The sequence below is a fragment of the Octodon degus genome, unplaced genomic scaffold (genome assembly GCF_000260255.1).
Source record: "Octodon degus isolate 3935 unplaced genomic scaffold, OctDeg1.0 scaffold00017, whole genome shotgun sequence".
NCBI lineage: Eukaryota > Metazoa > Chordata > Mammalia > Rodentia > Octodontidae > Octodon > Octodon degus.
In genome coordinates, this window is record NW_004524593.1 from 19,264,856 (window position 1) to 19,289,280 (window position 24,425).

The 24,425-nt window shown below is 41.3% G+C and overlaps 1 protein-coding gene across 1 annotated transcript in view; it reads left to right on the forward strand.

Annotated features, from left to right (window-relative positions):
* Spata17 (spermatogenesis associated 17) overlaps positions 1 to 24,425 on the forward strand; it is a 214,324-nt gene that overhangs the window by 95,822 nt on the left and 94,077 nt on the right. The window lies entirely within an intron of this gene.

Genomic DNA, 24,425 nt, shown 5'->3' on the forward strand with positions numbered 1-24,425 from the left:
CACTGAGATGGCAATTGAGATTGGGCATGGTGACGCACACCTGTAATCCCGGCACTTGGGAGGCTGAAAACAGGAAGATCACTATGAGTCCAATCTGTGTAGTGGGACCCTGTAGACCTTGTCCTAAAAAAAAAAAAAAAAAAAAAAAAAAAAAAAAAATGATGAGAGCATTTTTCCACCCTTTCCTAAGTTTTGGTGGAAATTTTCAGCTAAAGCTATTAATAAAATTTCTTAAGCAAAACCATCTTTGTATAGGAAGCTAAATATAGAATATGGGAGACTCAGAAATTTAGTCTCCGGTAACTTGTTAAAATATCAGGACCTCAGATTTCGCCATGGTTGCTCTGAAAAAATACCAAGTTTGTGGACTAGGTATTCTGTGCTCAAAGACAAGATGTGGTTTACAGCGTGTGAACTTGGAGCCCTGGAGGTTCTGAGTGCATGCATTTTCGCATAAACCTTCAGGTTCAAGTCGTCATTCTAGCAGTCATGTACTGAAGTCTTCGAGGTGGTGAAGTTAGTTGCAGCAGTGGGAGATGAGCTCCAGGACAAGGGTCCTTCCTAGAAGCATCCATATGCAAAGCCTGTTAGCTGCTGGGCTGGCCACACACCTCTGGGACAGAGTTCAGCCCTGCCCTATTTGATGGTCTAAATGCCAACGACGATGACCACCTTTGTGTCTACTTGGGTCGGCATAGATGATGGGACAAACTCAGAGCTCTATGTCGCTGGTTCACCAACACAAAGCGAGTAGTAGTATGTACCCAGTCCAAGGTCTTTTTACTTGAAATGGGCAGTAAGGTAATATTTTAAAGTTTTATTGTAACATCTATAACAGTGTCAAACTTTTAATTGTTTCATTGTATCCTCTATTTTTTATGTAGACTTCAAAACCAAGAATTCCTTTTAGCCAAATATATATATATATATGTATTTGTCAACATTATTACTGGCAACTTCAATTTTGATAAATTAATCTAAACTAGAGGGCTGTTGACTTTTTTCTGTATTTTAGGGCAGGGTCTACAGTGTGTTCAAGGTCTCACTACTAGATCAGATTCATAGTGATTCTCCTGTTTAGAGCCTCCCAAGTGCTGGGATTACAGGTGTGTACCACGGTGCTCAGTCTCAATTACCATCTCAGTGCACCCCTGAGAGGGGCCAGCATGGCAGGCCCAGGGTGACATTTTTAATATTTGAAACCTAATAACAATTTATTCATTAAGAAACAGTTACTAATTTTGATTACTCCAAACCCTCTTTAGACTTTGAATCTTGTGTCATTGGGATTGTACTTGCATTTTTTATACTTGGGATGAGTAGTCCGCTACAGAATGGAATCAAGAAAGAAAATGTGTTGAACTCAGATTTAGCTGAAATACTTTCTCCTCTTTAATCCAAGGCTGTTGAGATATCGCATGTGCAGGGAATGTGTCCGTAAGGGACGGCTGTGTAGTGCAGGGGGAGAGCAGTTGGCTAGTGTGTGTGTAGTGCTGAACTTGCAAATAAATTTATTTTTAAAAGGAACATTCATAAGGATTCAGTTGTTTAGCTAATAACATAATATACCATCAGATATCCATGTGCCTGACTATGATTAAAATTCAGGTGCAGTTCCTTAACTATTTTGATTTCATTTCATTTTTGAACTTAAACACAGTTCGACAAATAATTTTACAAGTCTGACCAGGAAAGAGTCAGGCCCGTCCGTGAGCTTTCGAGTCGTGTTGCCACTGTGCTCAGGAGTGTTGGTGTCAGCGAGTGCAGACTGTGTCCTGCTGTGTGTTTCTCCTTGCAGGTGCCATGTGGGCTGGAGGTAAGATTGGTGTATGCCCGGCACACCGGCAGAGGTGTGGGTTTCACCACACACAGCCACCCGGGCATTCCTGCCATCCACCGAGTCTGCCTTTTCAGTGCTTTGAGTTTTCTCAGCCTGTGCCTCACTCTACATGTGTGGACACTGAAACACATCTTGAAATAATGGTGGAAAATTTTAAAATAGTGGCAGGCACTCAGATGGCATTTGGTAAAGGATATTAATCCTGTTGTTAGAATTGAACCTGTTATGGGTAGGCTGAGTTCTGTACTTCCGCTAGCCCAGCTGTAAGCCCCATCTTCTCATTTCCTTCTGTTACTAATGAAACTTTGTTTGAAGCCTTAGTAGTGGGGGTCTCTGTGTTGGGGCCCAGCATCCTGCAGCTCCCCAACATTTTACTTCCCACTTGGGGCTCCCAGACCTCAGGACATTGCAGGGGATGTCATGAGCTCAATTCCTCTTCCTCAGAGCAGAATATTATAAAAATATCCAAGATTTTAATCTGGCTCTGGCTAGGGTTATATATGGGCTTACTTTTTGCACATAGGTGACCATAGAAATGAAAGTGTGACACTGTGTACCTATGGAGATGCAAGCTTTTTATTTCTATTTTTGGTGGTAGCAAATTAGTAGTATCACACTAGCATCTTATCTGTTTCTTTTGTTCAGGGGGTTGGCTGTATTAACTGGAAAATTGATAATCCTGGAAAATTTATGATTTATGCCTCATATCTCACAAGATTTGTTTTATTTAGCTTTAAATGCATATTTTTCATCATGATAGAAAAGTAGTTGAATTTTAAACCTATTGCAAGTTACAATGGTAAATCATAGCTATCTGGACAAAAAGCATGCTGCTCTAAGATTCAGCAAAGTAAATTATAAACATCAATTGCTTACTCCAAATTTCGGTTGCTACGTTCTGCGGCTGCATGCCACAGCCGTAGCACAAACTAACCAGCTCAGGGCAATTTTGTGGTGCAATTTACAATTGTTTTTATTTTTTATTTTTTTTTAATTTTATTTATTTATTTATGTGTGTGTGTGTGGCCAGCTCAGCCCACCAGGGGGCGGGCTGGCTGGCATATGGTGCTGGGGGATTGAACCGTGGTCCCTGGGCTTTGCTAAGCTTGTTCTAAGTAGGTGCTTTAGACCACTGAGCCATCTCTCCAGCCCTTGTTTTTATTTTAATAAAACCTTTACATACTTTTCCTCAACTAAGGGAGAATTAGAGTGAAAGACACATGCATCAGCGAGTGTTATTATTTATTTTGTCAGCGTGATTTGGCTATTGGGTGGGAACACTCACGCGGCGTACCTGGGTTTTGGTCTGGAGAGGTCCTGCGGGTGCACAGAACACTCCCTGGAGGGGTGGGAACAAACTGCTGATTTCAAAATAGTCCTCAGTTGTTTGGATAGACTTCCACACGTGCTTCAAGAGTTTTGATTTCAAATTAAGTACATTAAATGCACATTAAGTACAAAGGAAGTCAAATGAGTACTTAAAAGACTTGTATTTGCTTTAGCTCTCAATTTCTGCAGATACTTGAAGATCTAGCAGCTAAGTATTTAAGTGTAGATGGTTTTTATAAGAAATAAGTCAGAATACAAAAATGTTTGCCGACCTGATTAAAGGAATCAATGTAGCATTTTTAGAAAAAAGACAGGTTTTACTGGAATTGTGAGTAATATAGGAAGGCGGTTATTATTATAGCTTGTGAAACACTAATGTTTACACTACATTTTCATAGTTCTAATATAATGTATCTTAGATGAGTAAAACATAAACATTAATGCAACCTAATAATGTCTTTAAAAGATAAAGAGATTTGTAAACTAAGATTATGTTCGTGAATTCAGATATAGCGAATAAAGTCATGCTTTCATCTGCTAATAATTTCAGAGTGACTAGGCTGGTATACCAGTATACTCACGCACTGATCAAAAAGCTCTAAAGTCAGCTTTCACTCTATTTTCAGCATAAAGGCAGTGTGTATCTTAAAATAATTCTAAAAGGTATTGCTAATTTTTGTATTAATGATCTCATCTTTATTCAATCAAATATGTTTGTGCTAATAAGAATTACACAAGTAAATAACCAATATTGCAATGAGTGAATTAATAGACCCCTTAGGGTTTTATTAATTAAAAAGTTCAAGTCACATTACAGCACCTTTTGTATATGTTTATTTCAGTCAGAAAGCTGAACGTGGTAACTTATTTGCATAAATAATCAATCACCATTTACTAGTAGTAATAAGGTTAATTTGTTGCTACAGACATAATAGGATACTCAATTATATTTCCCAGAAAATACTATTTGTTATGCACCCCATCACCTAGATAACAGGATTGGGTTTAGCACCCTTATTAAATGAACACATCAAAAAATCTTTGTCCCTGTAAAAGTTTTTTGAAAGGAAAGCTAATTTTAGTTGATTTGAATAAAATAAAATGCAAGCTTGACCTCCATCTGTAAATTTAATTTATCTCCTGCAAAGATTGATTATTTAATAAAGTTATTTATTTTGATTCAGTGACCAGTCAGGCCAAATCTACCACAGATAGAACATATTTCCTTTGAAGAAAATCTCATTTGCAGATTTGTTTTATTCCAAATAAACTGACTTTCAATTCGTTGCCCTTGTTCTTGGGTAATAAATTACGCTGTCTGCTCCACCTGCTGGTAGATGCGGGCAAAGGCCTACTGTTGGATTTATTCAGAGTTCCCGGATTTAGTGTCATCGCCATTTCTAATGTTCAATTTGAGGGCTGGAGTTACTTGACAAGCGCAAAGCTCAAGCTCCAATGATAAGATCTAATATAAACGTTACCATATAGAATTATTCTCAGTTACACAATTAGTAAAGCTCTTACCATATTTTTCATGTTGTAACAAAAAAGGGTAAATAAATATACAAGTCACTCACCGTAACAATATTTTGTTTTGGTTGTATAATTTCATGGTTTATGCATTTTTATATCAAAACTAAATGTAGAAAAGTTTTAATTTAATTAAGTTTTGCACATTTATTATGGAAATAATTTTAATGTCATCTTTAATAATAGATTTTGATTTTTTTCCCCCTGTATTTTAGGGTAGGGTCTACAGGATGTTCAGGGTCTCACTACTAGATCGGACTCATAGCGATCGCTTGTTTCCAGCCTCCCAAGAGCTGGGATTACAGGCGTGCCACCACGCCTGGTCTCAGTTGCCATCTCAGCATGCCTGGGGGTGGGTCGGCACGGCGGGCCTGGGGATCGAACCCCCGGGTTTGATGTTTTTGCTTTAACGTATAGTGACAATTTTCACATGAATATAGAAATAGCTATTTTCAGTTTCTTAAGATTTATGGAAAAGACCTTTGTGGTTAGTACAGATAAAACATTTTTTGAAGTAATTCTTTGGCGAAGCAAAAGGCTTTTGGCTGCTTTTTTCAAACTTATATCAGATTGTATTTGTATAAAGAGCTATATCTTAATTAAAAAGTAAACTTGATAGCTCATAACACATCGGTAGTCTGCTAGTACAGAAAGCATGTTTACAGAGCGCATCCTACATAAAAATGTAAAAGTAAGAACTATTTAATGCTCCAAAATCATTGGTTGCTTCCAGTTCGAGCTTCCTGGAGCTCCAAGCCCGGAGGCGCTCTGCTGGTGCGCTGCGCGTGGCGTGCGTGGGCGAGAACGCCCACCCGCAGGTCGGCTGCGAGGGTCAGGGGGCGAGGCCCGCTCTCGGTGCACACCGGCCGGCCCGCCGGTGTAGCGACTGCCGCGGGGTGCGCGCGTGGCCTGGCCCTCTGCGAGGGCCCTCTGCACTGGCGCTCAGGAGGCAGGGAGCCACCAGGCTATGGCCGGAAGCTCAGGAGTGGATGCAAATATGCCTGGCGACACATTTAAAACCTCTTTATTGTCATCTTGTCAAAACTCCTTCGCTTCACAATATTATTTTGTTCCTCTTATTTTTTTAGTCTGGCCTCTTTGTCTCTATCTCTGTCTTGTATGTCTGTGTCTGTCTGTCTGTCTGTCTGTCTGTCTCTCTGTCCCGCCCCCTCTCTCATTTCCATGATACTCATGCAAGGGGATGTGTGTACTTGGCTTTTTTTGTTTGTTTGTTTTGCGGAACCTGGGATTGAACTCAGGCCCTTGCGCTTGCCAGGGAAGCGCTTATTCCACTGAGCCATCTCCCTGGCCCTGTACTTGGCTTTTTATGTCTGTCCACAGTACCTTTTTTTTCTTTTTTTAATATATTTAGGACAGGGTCTACAGGGTTTCACTATGCAGCTCAGACTCGGAGTGACTCCTGTTTTCAGCCTTCCAAGCGCTGGAATTACAGGCGCGCACTACCACACCCACTCTCAATTGCATCTCAGTGCACCCCCGGGGGTGGGGCTGGCCACTGTGCCTTTCTTTTTTGCACCAGGAATCGAACTCAGGACCTTGCCCTTGCCAGACAGGTGCTGTGCTGCTGAGCTCTATCCCCCACCCCATAGTACCCTACTGTGTTGAATATTACATTGCTGCCCCTCATGCCATGGGGCGCTCACACAGGTTTTTGCTTCAGCTTTCAAGCTCTTTTCAGTTTATTTTCTTATTTCAATTCAGTCTTTATTTTAGAAGATGCCTGGCTGTGAACTAGCCTGTTACCCGACTTCAGAGCTCTTCACTTCTCTCCAGCCTCTTTCCCTCAGTCATTCCAGTTCCTTCATAGCAGTTCCTTCATTTCTGTTCTCTGCTATGTTAGAGCAATGGTAAGAGCCTCTAAGTGATTTGCATTTTGTTAAGTCTTTTGCCCTTGAACCCTCTGTATCTACTTTTATCAGATGAATCTTTCTACTTTATTTACTTGTCTCATTGCTGAGACAAAATACTTGACCCCAAAGTTGAAGGAGGAGTGCTCTCAGGCCATCCTCAGCTGGCTCCCAGGAAGGGCGGTGAGGCTGAGGGGCATCACAGTGGGGATGCAGTCCACAGCAGGCAAGAGGCAGCCACGCAGCAGAGTGTCAGCAAGCTCTGAGCAGCAGGGGACAAGTAGCAACCCTCTGTGTCCTACCCAGGTACCCACCCTTACAGCTGACAGCGGGCACACCCCGGCAAGGCAGCCTTGATCCTGGCATTGCACTGTGAATCAATCTCAGAGCGACACACCCTCAATCCAGCCACCTCTGCAGAGCCCCACCTATGACTGCATGTGGCTTTGGGCAGACTACCAGATAGGAGTTGCCGCAGTTTCTAAACTCGCATTTTAAATTTCCATTCTCTTTATAAGCTTCCAAAGATTCCGTTCTTGAGGTAAAACACCATCCTTTTCAGCATGAGTATTCCTAACTGTTCTTCAGCACTCCAGTCAGCCTCGTTGACCCCTCAGTACAGCCTTTGACATCCTAGAAACACTTATCAGGATGATTTCTTTATATTGGTATGAAGTAGGTGATTTGCTGTGGATTGTTATCACATGGAAATTCAGAAGCCTTTTCTAGTCCTGACAAAAAAGGGCACCATGCAGCAATACTTTGGATTTTACTGCTACTTTCCCATGCAGTCCTCCCTCTTATTAAATTAAAATACTTTCAGGAAGGAAATAGATTAGCAATTAAATTGTCCTTATTAGTATAGCATGGTGAAAATTGATGGATTGTGAACAGCTTTTCAGCGAGGAGGAAAGAAAGGTCGTCCCAGAGACCCTGGCTGCATTGACAGCGTGGGGACACAGAAGCCCCTAAAGTTAGAAGGTGACCAGAAGATGATGAAAGGATCAGGATGGGGCTGGCTGCAGGCAGGGTTGGCGTTGATGACTCTCAGAGGCAGATTGGAGGATAAGCTTGGGAGAAGCCTATCGGTTTCACTCTTTGGCTTTGGCTCAGGATGCAGCATCAATTATTAACTATATGTACATCTCCTGCTACCCCGTGTCTCTTGTGTCACAGACTCACCTACCAGTCCTCTTTACAGGGCGTGTCCCCTCATCCTGGCAAACCACTGTAGCAGTTGGAAAGGACCAGCAGTGCATCAGACTTGGATATGTGTGGCTTGGCATGGTAGCTTTGTCCATTTTACATAAAAGATCTTATATTTGCTTTGCGAACTTCCTAGCAGTTTGTATGAATGATAAAGGTTTAACAGTAAGAACTCACACTGAGGGAAGGCTTCTCACCAGAATGATCTAGAACAGAGTGGGATGTTAAAAATGATCGTTCCAGCCCGTACTATTAATAGATTAAGGAAACTGTAGCTGGGCAGTAGGGCAAAGTGCTGTGGCTATGCAAAGTTTAAATAAACTGCATGATGTCCTGCCCTCGGTGCACGCCAGCCACACACCTGTGATGTACATCCGATGTATCTAGAGCCTTCTTGGAGGAAACTTTAACCTTGGCTTGTGACTAATTATCTGCCTTGGAAGGACATGCATTGATGCTTAAGGTATCTTCAATTAATTTAACTTTTTTTTCTTCCTTTTCTTTAAAATGGGTTAGTAATTATAGGAAATACTATTTCTAGTATCCAGTTATGTACATAGCGGCAGACTAGGCCCTATAGATAAAAAGACGACAAAACCCAGTACATAGTTGAAATATCTGTGGAACCTTTCTGTACACAGCTCAAAGCAAATTGTTGTATTTGCCTGCACAGTATTCTGTATGACAGCAATGTTCTTTCTGATGACTAAAATGGTATTTAGGACTTTTCGTCACGCTGGGTACTTGGTAGGTTTCTCCTTTTGGGAAGATTATGTGGCGAATAAAGAGTTGACCTATAATCCTGAAGACTTAAAAGGAAGCCCTTGTCTGGTCATCCAGGCTCAGTCCCTAGTGCAGAGCCCACACTACAGAACCGTCACATCAGCGGCCACCACTGGCCAGCTCTGGCCAGCAAGGCCAAGGAAGAGTGGCGCGGAGGAGGAACTAGCTATTACTTTTTATTTCCTCCCTCTTAACATTAGAGATTTTATTATCTTTCTATATATGAAAGGGATAGAATTATTAGCCATTGTCAGTTCTCTCTGTGGTGACAGAATGAAATTGTTAAAAAATTATTGTTGTCTCTCCAAATGAGTCCTTTTTTGTTATTCTCCATTTCTTTATCTCATGTCTAAGAAACAGAGGCCAAACACTGATAGAGTTACAGAAAATCAAAATGAATTGAGAGAGTGCTGCAGCAGAGTTTGGAATTGTAGACAGTGCCCCAGCTACTGTGTCGCTCTCTGTATCTCTGTATCTATTTATCTCTATATATCCTTTGCATGAGCAATATTTTACAAGTTTTTATAAGACCATTTAGCATTTCACATCATAAAATTACCACTTAAAATTGATTATTTAGCAAAACATACTATAAACTTCATGTGTGGAGGTACAGGTGAGGTCTGTACCCTGTTGGAATACAAATTAGGAAAAACACAGTTTCAAATATGAGAGGAATGCCTTTTGTAATAAATCATTTCAAACACATTAAACAATTTTAAAGTCCAACAATACACAATTTTAACATCTCAAAATATAATGCAATATTTTTTCTAACTGCCAGGATTAGTTTTATAATATAGTTTTTCTTTACATTTTGGATTTATGCTCTTTCTTTTTGCTGCTTTAAACAGTAATTTTTCCCTGTTTTCTGAAATGAGAAAAAAAATTATTTCTTCTTTTGCCCCACACCATTCCTCGAAATATTAGACTATTAAAATATTTGCATGATTTATTGTGTCAATATTTTTTGAAAGGAAAATCTTCCATTTTGCATAGGAAGTATTGAAAATCATACTTGCCGTTTGTCATTCGTATGTTGGGAAAGTGGAACGATTTCCCTCAGCCTCGCTTCAGCCGCTGTGTTCAAAGCCTGCTTCTCCTCTGGGCCCTCGCCATTCCAGGACAGGCACTTGGGGGCCTCTTGCTGCAGTGCGGCTCTGCCCTGCATCTCTCCTCCTTGGCCCTGGTGGGCCTGTATAGCACCAAGACAGCCAGGAATCGCTGCTACGCTGGGACTGCTAGCACAGCGAGGTGGGCTTGGGATTTGCAGAAAACATGCATAAGTGTACCTGTCCAAGCCAAAATTAAGCACACACACACAAACACACATACACTGCATCTCTTGCAGTTTGCTTTTTGCTTAGTAATATTTTTGCTGTTGGGACAAAAGTACTTGAGCTACACAACTTAGAAGAGGAGTCACTTGGCTCATGGCTTCTGAGGTTTTAGCCCACAGTCAGCCACGCTCAGTGGCCCTGGAGCCTGTGGTGAGACAACACCATCCTGGGAGAAGGGGATTGTGGAAGAAAGCTGCTCTCCTCAAGGTGCTGGGAGTAGAGACACAGGAGAGAGCCAGGCTGAGGGGAAAGGGCTCGAGACAAGAGCACCCCTTCCGGGTGCACCCCAGAGAGGCAGCTGTTTCACCCAGGACTGATGCCTCCAGGCACACTCAGCTCTGAGCTCCCCAGTGGGTCATACACTGTTGAGGCTAGAACCCCCTAACCACCCTCAGCTCTGAGCTCACAGAGGGTACATCTACTCTTGAGGTTAGCACCTTCTAATCCCCGTTAGCTCTGAACTCATCAGCAGACAAATCTGATGATGTTAGCGCTCCGTGGACTTGTCGCCCCTGGACAAGCGCCCTTCTGAACAGATGAGTGCTTTAGGGGAACATTTGTGATGTAGAACAACATGGCCACACCTACTCTTGGGCTGTCCAAGCCAACATTAAATGTGACAGATAACAAATAAAAGTAGAAACAAATGGTGGCATTAACTGATAGCCTACTTTCACAAATTAAAGAGAAATCACCACATCAGTACATAGCAGGTCAAGAACAGGGCCTAGGACAGATCTGCGAAGGGGCTCAGCCACAAGGGTGACTTTACTGTTGCCATTTCACCGTGGACAGCACCAGGACAGCCAGGAGTCGCTGGGTGGAGCCCCCTGTGCAGCGTGGAACCTGCTGAGAGCCCTCTACTCTGTGAAGCTTGCTCAAGTACATTTCAACTTTGGCTTAAATTTTCTGTAAATAGTTGTCTGTACATTAGATCTCAAATCTGGCCTTCAGATATTCAAATAGACCATATTATTTCAGTCCTATCTTAAGAATAGAAGCACCTCATTGTCTTTAAATTAAAAACGGGACTGTTTCAGACACATAAACCTGGATCCGTTTATTCTATATATTTATTTATTTTTAATATATTTGGCACAGAGTCTCACTATGCAGCTTGGACTCATAGAGATCCTCCTGTTTTCAGCCTCCCAAGCACTGGGATTACAGGGATGCGCCACCAGGCCCATTCTTAGTGGCCAGTTCAGTGTGCCCAGGAGTAGGGCTGGCATGGCATGTGGTGACAGGCATCAGACGCGGTCCCTGCTCTTGCCTAAGTAGGCGCTTTGTCTGCTGAGCTTTCTTGCCAGCCCAGGATCTCTTTATTTCTATATGTATGTTGGGTGATTTTTTTAAAAGTGTCTTAGGTTATAAAATAGAGATAGTTTTATTAGGTATTAAAAATAACTATTACACAATATCATGTGTTTATATGATATGTATATATCTGTACACATAAAAATACAAACATCAGTTTAAAATACTATAGTCCTAGTAAAAATTTAAAAAGTTCTCCCTAAATTAAGGCAAAATACGGAATAGTATTTGTTCCGCACCTCCTACCCAGAAGTGTTCCTGTGCTTGCCTTTGTACCCTTGGGCTCTGCTTTTTTAATTGAATTTCATACAAAATTTTACACAAAAGAATCAAAAGTTAACCAGTATTTGCTTAATATTGTTGATAAAGTAATTAAAATCAGTTGTATCATTTTCTTTTATAATTTGAAGTTACTAAGGTTTTAGGTATCACTAGTTAACCTGACAATTTAGTGAACACTAAAATACAGAAATACAAGGTAGTTAGGTCATTGCTGTAATTAGATGTGTAATTGGGGCAGTAACAGTTTTGTAGGTTTAAATATTCACTTCTATTACTGTTACAGCTCATTTGAATTTTCAGCTGGCACCCAGTATGCATTAGACGCTGTTAGAACAGTGAGGAGAGATGAGTCGATCAAGTTATGGCTCAGTCTGGCTCTCTTGTAGAATCAGAACAACCTCACATGGATGAACTCTGCTGTCCCTGTGTCCCCAAAATTCAGTTTCCTCCTCTGGATTGTAAAACTTATAGATCTTCCCATTGAGCAAGCTTTTGACATCTCAAGCATTATCTCTTTATCTTTTGATCTTTCTCCTCGGTCCTTCCCACTCTGTGCACCTGTAGTCAAATGTGCTGTACCCATCATGTTAAAACTAGGGACAAAAGGTGTGAGATTACGTTCCCATGAACTCTCTGGGTGGATTTTTAATCTAGCCCATGGTTAGATACTCAAATGTTTACTAATGTGACTTAATGGCACTGTTAAGATGAGGGGCCGGTGAGATAACTCAGCAGACTAAAGCACCTGCTTAGGTAAGCTGAGGCAAGTGCAGGGACCATGGTTCGATCCCAGGCACCACATGCTATGCCAGCCCTGCCCCCAGGTGGGCTGAGCCAGCCACAGAGTCTGCGCATAGTGTCACATGCCTGTAATCCCAGCGCTGGGGAAGCTGAAAACAGAGGATCAGTATGAGTCCAAGCTGCACAGTGAGACCCTATAAAAACTAAATACATTTAAAAGAAAAAAATGCATATTTCCTTTGTTTTTTGTTTTTAATTTTGTCCTCAGGATTGAACCCAGTGCCTCGTACACTCTAGGAAGTGCTACACCTCTAAGGTACTGATATCTTTACCGCTTGTTATCGTATGTTTCCTGATAGGGTCTCACCAAGCTGCCCTGGCTGGCCTCAACTTGTATTTCAGCCTCCCAAGCAAGTGTACGAGTGACGACAGCTTGCCTGCCCAGCTCTTAACTCTTGAGACTGCATTAAGTGAACGCATCAAATCATCTATGAACTTCGGATTTTATGCCGTAGAAAGTACATAAATATTTTAAAAGACATAGATGTTTTCCTCATTATTTTACATGTTTATTACAGCCCCAAAAGAAATATAGCAGGGAAGAATTACAACTACTTACTGAAAGTATATAAACTTAGTATCATTTTGATAGGAAATGTTTAAGTATTTTAGTGTAAAGTGCCAAGTTTTTCTGTAGCTCTAGACTTCCGAAGCTAAGTCTTGTCAATTTCTGTTTGTATCTCAGCTGGAAATATTTCACCTAGTAGTGGGTTATGTTATTCAGTGTTACAAAAACTATAAATTAAGAGGGGCCAGGGAAGTAGCTCCGCAGCAGGAGGGCCTGCCTCGCAAGCGCAAGATCCTGAGTTCAATTCCTGGTACAAAAGAAAAAAGACCTTAGAAAAACTATAAACTAAGAGATGTGAAAACACAAAGAAAATACGGAGAAGAGAAAAAGGGGAAGGAAAGATTTATATCTTAACTTGCGACTGGTACTTGGGCTTAAAATAGAGAAGCTACTTGTCTCAAAGCTACTATACTGAAAGGAAACTTTTGCCAAACGCGGATAGGGCTTCTTAGTTTAGACAAAAGTTGGTGTTTTTCAAGAGACTTTTATAATGTAAAACACCCCTAACTTTTTTAGCTAGCTCCTCGTCCTTTTACTGAGTTAAATTTTGGATTTGTTCCTCTCATGTTCATTCATGTTCATTTTCCACATGCACGGAAATCAAAATATGTACTGTTCATGTACATACACACAATTTTAATTCTGGTATCCTGGTAAATAAAATGTGAATCATTAAGACAAAACAGTTGTATACTATTTGTATGAATTATTTATCTTCACCAAACCTAAATGGTATGTATAACTTATGATCACCTGTCTAGGTCTTAAATTTGCATCACTGATGTGATTCAATTTATTTTATGTATATTTTTATTCACACATCCATACCCAAGTCAATATCCCTGTCAATTTATATGAGCACGAAGTGGCTGCTGAGTGTCCACTGGCCACCCGGGCACGTCTGTGCCTTTTTGCTCTGCTCTGGCCATCGCCACTATTGTCCCACCGACGTCCTTGTGACGGGCGAATCTGTCAGGGGAAGTCGGCAGCCTTTCTGGTGGCCACTCTAACTCCAGCCGAGGCTCACCAGTAACACGAGCGACTCTTAAGGGAGCGGGGCTTGTTCCACTCACAGTGCTGCCAACAGTTCAGCCGGCAGGTTTCCATCTAGAGGCCCCCAGGGCCCCTGTGCTCAGAGGTGCAGCTCCTAGCCGGGGTTGGGTCGCAGGGTGTGCTGCTCATCAGCGGGGCTGTCCACTGCTGAGGCTACGGCCGAAAGCGATGTTGGCGGGAGAGGGGACCCCGAGGCTCTGTCTCCCTTCCCTGTCCCTTGGCCTCCTTGTGCTTCCTGATGCCCTGTCCTGAGCTCACTCTCTTCTGCCACACCACCCTGCCTTGGGGCCAGCACACAGCAAAATGGAACCTCTGAGACTTGAGCCAAAATCAACCTGACCTCCTTCATCTGTGCGTGTCGAGTTTTGTGTGTGACACAGCTTTGATTTTAATCCCAGTCTTTCACTATTTCTTCTTTAAACTAAAAAGATTCCTCTGCCAGATTATGAACGATACAAATTTATTCTGAAAACTATATTTTTGGTAAGCATTGTCTACATATAGACAAACACATAAAGAAACATTAAATAAACTTTATTTTTTGAAAGGTAAATCTTATGTAGAAAATGTAAAGAAGCTAGTAATTTAAAGATGATATGCATGTCCCAAATTAAATTAGCCCAGACAAGGTGAAGGTGAAACTCAAATCAGACCTGGCCACCTTCAAATCCACACTTCACAACGGCCCACTTAAAGGGGGCTGAGAACGGAGAGCTCTCATGAATGTGCTCCTGGGTAGCAGACTGGACCAGCGCTTGAAAGTGCCATTTATTTAGAGCAATGGCTCCGCATGTGTTTGCACAGGATGAGCCTGTCATGGCTCGTGGGCATTTACACATCTGCTCTTTGAAAGTGCAGGTGGTGTGCATGGGAAGAACAGTCTCCAAGGCAGGGGCTCTCCGAGGAAGGCGAGCAGGGGTCCCCAAGTCCTTGTGGACAGCTTCTAGGCAATGAATCGGACTTACCAGGGAGGAGCCAGGCATTGAGGAACATAGGTATGTAATTTTCATCTACATATGTATTACTTCTGCACTGAGGCCCCAGCTAAAACTGAGGCAACAGGTTCTCGATGCGACATGCAGTTTCCTGTTGTTGTGATCATTTTATTTGAGGTGGAAAGATATTAGAACAAATGCCTCTGACAGCTCACTCTTGAACTAACTAGGAACGTTTCTTTTAATTAGCAAATACTCATGCCAGTAGAAAGAACTCTACTTGTTGTGTCCTAAATAATAAAAGTGAAGCTTTTTAAAAAAAAATGCAGCATTATCTGAGACATCAGTATATTTGATGGTAGACACGAGGCAGGATACTTGCCAAAGTCCTGTTAGGTGTAGTCAGGTGAAAAGGGAAAGGAAGGTGGTAGAGGCTAATGCAAATCTCTCTTCACTGCCTAAATCCAGAACCAATGCAGAGAAGGAAAAGGTAGATAGGTGGAGGTCCAAAAGACTAGTTCTTTGTTGTAGAAGCTGGAGCAATGTTTTGCACCTAAGTCAATAATAAGCTCACTTCTGCTTAATTTCATAGTTAAATTTATTTCCTAGTCATATCAAAGCAAGAGAACTAGGCAAGCCTTGTGAATCAGAATGGCAGGGAGAACAGAGGATATCTGCTTCCCGTGAGCAGGCCAGATTCCAAGAGCGAGAGGAAGGAGCCAAACTAGGCTGCCTGGCTCCCTTCTTGACACACCACACTGAGGATTCGTTCCCATTCCTTGGCATAGTGAGTGAGAGAAAGAGAGGAACACGCACTCCTCAACTAAGTAGATTTGCGAGGAAGCTAGGTTGGAGGAAGGCTCTTCAAATCGCTGGAAATCTATACATGTTCACACATGAACTGCTTGGGAGAAAAAGCTTGAAAATCCAGGAGGCATAACATAACCACAAAAGTTAGAGGGGACATGCTGTGGATTTAACGAGGTAGAAGAGCACCTTAACTTGTACCTCAAGGAGGAATAAAATTAGTATGGACTCATACATCACACATGGCTACGCTTATGCAGAAGGTCAAAGGTAGAAGTAATTAATACCAGAACATCTCGATCGTCTGCCCAATATGCTAAACTAATCCCAAGAAGAATCAGAGAGGAAAGGTTGTTTAGTGTGACTGAGGACCCAGCTCCAAGCATGTGGTGTCATGATTCCGCCTGGCTCTATGATTTATTCCAGCAGTTAGCAGCAGCATGGTACTGGAGGCATGCAGAGTGACAGTAGCAGTGACAGGTCTCATTTATTGAACGTTTCCCATAAGCAGAATATTCTTGTGCTTGACATCAGTTATTCTATCTCTCATGTATCACCCTTGAGGTGGAATATTATTATTCCCAATTTATTGATGAAGCACTAACAGATCAATAAGGAACCTCCTCGTCAGTATTAGTAGGGTTAGAGAAAGAAGCAGGCCTAGAAAAGCGGCCTAAGCAAAAACAACAGCAACTTTATTCCAGTTCTTCAAGGGATCAGGAAAACAGAGATCTGACGGATGAAGCGAAAACTGTTTAGTGAGAAAGACGTCCCAGAAAATCCTTCAAACAGAATCTCCCTCCAAAGGTTTATTTTATTTTTATGTATTTATTTATTTTAAATGCAACTGGGTCGAGAGGAAATCCAGTCTCCACTTCCTCTTTCTTGTCCCACAGTCAATGAATTCAAATGATTTCTACCACAAGAAGAGCCTCCTTCAGCAGAGGTCACCAGCCACTCAATTATCATTTTGGGGACTCCCGCTCCGGCTCCCGCTGTTTGCCTCCAGCAGCAACTCTGCCACCTCCTGCAGATCCTGCTGCACCCCACTGGCCCTTCTATTCTCGCCTGCCCTGCTCTTCTGAGTGCTCTCGCTGGCTTCTCTTCTCCCACTACCTTTCCTTGATCCTTCTCTCAGTCTACCCTCCCTCCTCCAGTGGGCCCAGACGTTTGCACAACTTCAGTGCTTTTTTTATTCAAGAAAGCACTGAATCCCTAGCTACAAGCCCGTTACAATCCAGACCTGTTCTTAGGACTATACCTTGTGCCTCTCAATGTGAATATTGGGTGGGAAGTTCAATCCTAATAGCTCCACAACTCACGTTTATATTTCTACATAAATGCTCCTCTCGTGCCTTTCTGTCTGAGTACCACAGCCAAGCATTTCTGCGGCTGCATGTTCTCTCGTACACCTCCCAAGTAATTTGATATCACTGCATTTTTATTGTTTCTATTTATGAACACCTGTCCATCTTGTCCTTGAATTGCTATGCAGCAACTGAAACCATGTGAAGAAATCACTCTGGTTTCCCTTGAACTGTATCCCACCCACAGAATCTCCATTACCTTCCAACAGTCCACAAATTTGTGAACCCAGGAATGAGTTACTCCCTCTCTGAGTCCACGGCCCTGTGCTCAGCTATTTCGCAGAAGCCCCACACCTGGACATTGCTTTGTTGGAGACCAAGAATTCACCCCATGGAACTTGTGGGAGGACATTCCAGACCTGAACCGTGGCATTCTGCCCCTGGCCTCTCGCAGTTCAGAATTCATTCAGTCCATTTTGAACAGTTCCCGTAGACTTAACAGTGCTGCCATTGCCCCAATTCCAAGTCCCAAATCTCCTCTGAGACCCAGGGGAAACATTTAGGTGTGAGTCTGCAAAAATTACAAACAACTTACACATTTCCAGCATGTACTGGTGGGAGAGGAAAAGCGGGCCTTGAAGGGAGGGGTGAGACCAAAGCCATACCGAAGTTCTCAGGGAAGACGCTACATCTGTCAGCTTTCTGTCTGATAACGGGGCTCTGGGAGTGTGATGTAAGCTCCCTGGGACTTGGGCAGCCCTGCTTCTACAGCCTTGCTAACTGCAGCCCAGTGAGCATCCTCCTGGGCCAGCCATTTATTTCCTGAGACTTTCTTTTGCAGACAGCCCATGTCTGTAGCATCTGTATCTTCCTGAGCTGTCTCCACAGCAGCTTTGACTGCACTCCCACGGCTTCTTTTAAGGGCTTCTGGCAGAAATTTCAGCACTGTCACATACTCACTCATCTCTGAGGCCTTCCTCTGAAATCTAGGTGGAAGTCTCTATGTCCCCATAACTCATTCATGCTGAAAGAAATAGCAAGTTGGTGACAGCAGAATCTGCTGCCAGCTTGAGCAGTAGCTTAGCCCCCTTGGACCACAGCTATAGCGGTCTCTGGATGCCTGGCTTGCTGACTGCAGGAAAACAATTTTCCAGGTGCTCTTGTGCAGGCAGGGGGCCTTGGTTCCCTCTCCTTAAAATAAAAACTTTCCGAGATCTGTCTTCAGCTTACAGTGTTATACCCTAAGGTTGCGCTGGGTAAAGCATGGCTGTTTCCTCAGATGCCCCCAAGGTGTCTTTCCTATGGTCCCATCAAAAAGTTATTTACCTTCATTTTAAACAGTGCTAATCTCTTCAGCAGACACAATTTCCTGGACCCCAATTTTGCACGTCCTTTCTTTTCTGGCCACATGGCAAGATTTTGAATCTTTCACTCTATTTTTTGCTCACAAGGCTCACTATGAATCCGACTAAGCTTTCAACACAAGAGCCTTGGGAGAACATTTCAACTCCAAAATATAGCAAATGCTCAGTGCTCTTATTTTGAATGAACTGTGTCTGTTTAGAAAGACTAAGAATATTAAAATAAGTTATTTTAATGTGACCTGATGGTACGCCAGTATTCCTTCTTCATGTAGATCTAAGTTTCTGGCCTATATTATTGTCTTTCCAAAAATTTTCAATGTTTTTTATAAAACAGGTTTACTGCTAATTAATTCCATTCTTTTTTTGTCTGAGAAAGTTATAATTTCTATTTCATACTTGAAAGGCAATATCATAAAGCAAAGAAATCCAGATTAGTGTTTTCTCTCATCCAACCACTTTAAATGAATGGTACTGTGTATTCTAGTTTCTTACATGCCTAGTAATGAGAAGTTGAGTATAAGTAATTTTTTTTAAGTTTAAATATAATATTGCTTTTTTTTAGTTTATCATGTTCTTTAAGATTTCCACATCTATGGTTCAGTGAGTAAAGGGATATTTTCATTCACTATTATTTTAAATGTTCTATCTTTTTTTCCACACTCTTCTGTGGTTTTTACTATAATTCTGTTATACATTTTATAGTCATCTCAAAGTTCTTGGTTATCCTGTTGCATTTTTATGCCTTCTTTGTTTTTCTCGTTTGGAAATTTCTATTGACAATAACCTCAAGCTCGGAGCTCCTTTTCAGGCACTTTGCCAGTCTACTTACGAGTCTATCAAAGACATTCTTTATTTCTTTCACAGTGCTGTTGCTTTTTCAGAAATTCCACCTCTCTGCTTACATTGGCCATCTGTCTGCTGTCTATTTCACTGAAGTCAATCCTTATCATATTTATTTTAGTTGTTTTATATTCCTGGTTTGATAATTCCGGCATTGAAAACATATGAGTCTAGTCCTGATGCTCGATTTGCCTCTTGAAACAGTAGGGTGGTTTTTTTTTTTTTTTTTTTCCCATGGAAACTGTTCCTATAGATCACACGTACTAATACACCTCAGTCAGACTTTCTCTTTCGTTTACCTTTTAAAGGTAATATGAATAATCAACAGGTTTCAGTCTTTGTGCAGAATTAAGCCTAAACTTTCAGCCTCCTAGGGCTGGTCTCTATTTTTACTCAACCATAGCTTCATTTTGAACTGGCTAACTTGATAGTCCCTCAACAGAAACTATTTTCTGTGACTGTGTCTATCTTTTATCATCATCTTGGCCTGGAATACCTTGCTTCTTTTTTCATTGCTACTTTTTGAACAAATTCAGATATTTTTCCCAAAGAACTTTTGCAAACCTTTATCATGGCCTAATATGTTACCTCTTTCTACCAATTCCTAGAGAACAGCCCTGCAGGTCACTCGTGTTATTGTTCGTCATGGAACCACCTCTAATCCCACCCTCCGCTCCCTCTGAGAAGGGTTCATAGCACTGAGTACTCTTTTCACTCTGTGCCATCCCTAGATCCAGAGAGGTGTTTCTAAATTAGTAAATGCAGAATATTAATCAAGTTATATTACTGTATTTGAAGGAACTTATTTGCGTTTTTTCACTCTAATCCTTTCATGAGAATGTTTTAGTGTATAATATTGATCAAGGTATCAGAATAATTTATAAAAATTACATTTTTGCTAAATTGAAAAACTGAGGAAAATATTTTACTTGAAGTGTTTCTCTTCTATTATGTTAGAAAAAGATCAAAATGGATGTGTGACTTTTGGTATATGAAATATGTGACAAAAATGGATATTCTCTAGAATGAAGAAATATATTGCAATAGTAAGGTATCATTTTAAGAGTAAGTTTTCCTGTAGATCTACTTGCCCTTTGCACTGAGTGCCTCTAAGGAGCTCTAAAATTCTCCAGACAAACTCTCAGGCTAATGCAACTGCTGTTTTGAAACAATCTTCCTCTTCTGCAGCACTGAATTCAGAAAGAATGGTTTTGATTAAGCAAACAACCTAGTGATGGTGGATGAAATAACAACCTTGATCATGTTCTTCATGCTTTGAGATATTAAAGAAATCTAAACAGCCCCTTCCAGTCCTTCAGGTTATTTTTTGGGATATAAGCTTGTAAACTCACTGTAATTTTTAACTCAAGGCATTTACATACATACGCGTGTGTGTGTGTGTGTTCATGTGTGTGTAGCGGTAGTGTTGGGGTTGAAACACAGTTCCTTACACATACCCAGCAAGAAGTCATGGAACCACCTCTAATCCCACCCTCCGCTCCCTCTGAGAAGGGTTCATAGGAGTGAGTACTCTTTTCACTCTGAAAAGAATTCCATTTCTTAACTGAAGTAAAAGAATTCCACTTCTTAACTGAAGTAAAAGAAGACAAAATTCATTTATGGCCAGAATAATTTTAAAAGTCTTGCTTTAAACTAGATGCTATAAAAAATATACCCTCATGAATCCTTCCTGTGCGCATGAAAATCTTACCCTTCTGGGGTGCTCTTCCTGAGGGTCAGCATGACGCCATCTGAAACGTGTGTCGCAGCGGACCTGCCGTCGCTGAGAAAGGGCCGCACTTCCTCTTAGTTCTCAGCAAGAGTAATTGAACGGAGAATATCTTACTAAACGCTGGACTGTGACAGTGTGTTAACACTCTATCTCCTAACGGCAGGGCAATTATTTGCTGAGTGGGATTTTTATAAGTCCCCCGGCACCAGCATGTTCTGATAATTCTGACGAGGTGCACTGGTCAGTGTTGATTCAGCAGTCCCTGCCTCGCAGGCAGTTCATTCACAGCTCTCTGCCCCACTTTCCCTTTCCCAGCCATCAGAGATCTTCACTTCTTTTCTTTTCCTTAATGTCTTATTTTTGAAAAGCATATTTGCGTAAATCTTAGACCATACATGCTTGAGCTTGGCTTCCTCTTAGAGCTGCTCGTCTCTCACACTTTCACAAATCGTTAATCAAGAGGCATGAACAGAGTTTTAAATTTTGGTTCTTTTCATGGCAATCCATGCCTGCTGTTTGCTGCATAACTCCCTTCCAAAAGTGAAAGCTGAGCTCTTCCGCCTGCCTTGTCTACCTCGGTACTGACCTGTTTTTCATTCCTGAAGTAGACCTGCTTTTAGATTATGAGAAATTACTGTTTTTCATATAGTACAGTGTGAAATTGAAGCATTAGTAATTATGCTTTGGGGATTCTAGGTACACATACTCCGTTTCAGAGTCTTCCTATCTTATGGGAGCGTGTTCTTAAAGTAAACCTCAACAACAGCGAGAGAAGGAAAGCATTGCACGACAGCTTACGCAGGCAATTACAAGATCAAGGCCAGCGTCTGGGTGGAAAGTGGCCGTGAGCACGCCCTTCGTAAGACAAAACAGTGGGTGCTCTGCACGTAATCCGCGTGCCCGTTCGTTTCCAAGTTAGTTGCAGGTTCGCATTCCTTTCCATATAATGCGTGAGTGCTGGAATAAACTGAGAAGAAAAAAGCCAACTGATAGATTGTGAAAAATAGGGAATCGTTCAAAATATTAATGTAACGCTAGGGGTGACTGGGGAACAAACGGTACATTTGCTCGTTGCCCAGCCTGACATAATTAATATTCTAGGTCATGCTTAAGTTCCCATGATGGAGGGGCTGACGGCAAGAATTCAAGATATATATATATATATATGTAACTCATTGCCCCCCCCCTTTTTTTTCTTTGACGAGTCAGAATCGTAGGTTTTTAAAAAATCAGTGCTTTCACACCTCATTTGCCGCATGCTCCGCTGGGCCGGCGGTCGGCAGCCAGGCCCGACGCAAGGAGGTCAGTGAGAAGCTATTAGCAGAGTCCTCTCCTGAGGGTTCTTGGGCCTTATTGAGTTGAATGTTAGCATGACAGTACTGCAAATAACTCAGTTGTAGGCTTTTTCTTTCTTTCTTTTTTTTAAACAGTTAGCACGGATTTCCCCATAGTGTTGGCCAGTCTAGAAAATTATTGCTGAAAATGAAGTCCCCAAAGCTAGGTTGGCCGCTGCCCTTCTGAGTCATGAAAAAATGTGAAAACTGGAAAATATGTCACGGTCCCTTGGGGTCAACTCTGCCTTTTGTGACTCCTAGCAATATGTGAAAAAAAAAAAAATCAAACACCAACTGTTATTCGTAAGTGGCTTAGAAATTATGAAATACATCAATTGAGACAATAGTATATTTGGGTTGTTTTATTGGCTTTAACAAATAATTAAATGACTATAAAAATGAATAAGTAGTGTATTTTCTTGCTATAGGCATCGAGGGAATGCTGGATTTTTCTTCTTAATGTACATTAGTAAATGTATGAGATTAATATCTAAAATACTGACACCTTGAAGATTTTAAGTGATACATTTGAAATTCAATTAAACTATATTTTCTATCTCTATTTGATTTAAATTGCAACGAGAATACACATGAGGAGGTCTCCGTATAGGTTGCAAAATATAATTTAAGAGAGCTGTCATGTCTGCTGCTCCATTTGCATTTCCCATCTAGCCCGTCCACACGGGCACACAGATGCACAAGGAATCGAGGCTCCTAGCAGGGCAGAGGTGGCAGTTGGTAGTGGCTCTTCAGGCGGACAGCTATTTTTAAATGTTAAATTATAATCTAGTTGCACTGTATGTATTTTACCATTTTTAATTTGTAAGGTTGTGAAAATTTTCCTAATCAACTAATAATCTTTGCTTCATTAGATCACCACTAACCAGATGGCTTAGAGACGGTTTGGTCAGAAGCGCCTTTTAATATGATATTTATTCTTTTTTCTTATTAAACTCACCTATTATCATCTTAGAAAATCAGTCTAAAAGTCATCTTAAAAATTGCCATCCTTTGAAAGCTATTGTGCATATCTGTGTATATATTTTCCTTCATTAACATTAATTTAAAAATGTTCAAAAATATGTTCATTTTATGTATATTTACTATGATAGTGAGGTAACATGTGCATAGTATTAAAAATACTTTACAAAGCTACCCCTTAACATTTTTCATCATAATATTTTTTTCCTGTTTCAATCATAGCAGGGAGTAAATCCCAAAGAATCAGATCCAAAATAATTTTAGATATACTAAGGATTTTCACTAACTTTGGTATGCAATAAAATTTAGCTCTTGATTATGAAATAGGAAAACTCGAATAAGAGGTGAATCCAATGGGCCTGTGATGACTTAGTTCTGTGTCACAGTGTCTTTGGAAATAAAACCGATACACTAAGAAGGGGGAAGGAGCTAATAGACACACTCCTTGAACTCAGCCAGTAAGACTGGAATAAATCTTAACTGTCTTCCTCGTATATTTGTGTTGCTTTGGAGAGCAGCTTTGAAAGATACAGCCCCATACATTTTGCTGCTCTGGGTGAGCATGTATTTGCCTATCAGATGTGATTAAAAATGTCAAATTTTAAACTTTTTTAAAAACATAGTGAAACACAGTTTTCCATTAATCCTACCAGAATATACCCCTTTATTTTTAGCTCATGTGTCCTGGCATTCTGACCATTTTTCAAGAAGTAGTATAAATCCTTTTTTTTTTTTTTTTGTGGTACCAGGGATCAAACTCAGGACCTTGCACGTGCCAGGCAGGCGCTTGCGCCGCTGAGCCGTCTCCGTGGCCCTAGCTGCACTTCCATAGCTGCCTTGATGCCCTGAATAGGTTCAAAACATCAATCTTTCCTGTCCACTTTGACTCTGGGGGAGAACTAGAAGTCACTTGGTGACAGATGTCAGGAGAAGGTAGGTGAGGACGCATTGCAGTGTGTCTACGAGCCTGCCTGTCCATCGGATGACATTTGGGAGCAGCGTTCGCCATAGTTGTGACCACTCCCCATAAAGATAAGCACAAAAGGTGACTTCCAGAACTGCTCTGAAAGTGGAAGATATGATGGAGTAAGTGTGCTCAAAGATAGGAATATTTTCAGTGTGTCTTTTAGTTCCTTTTTTTATTGCTGGGACAAAATGCCTGACACCTGTAAGCTAAAGGAGAGGTCTCTTTTGGCTCGCAGTTTGTA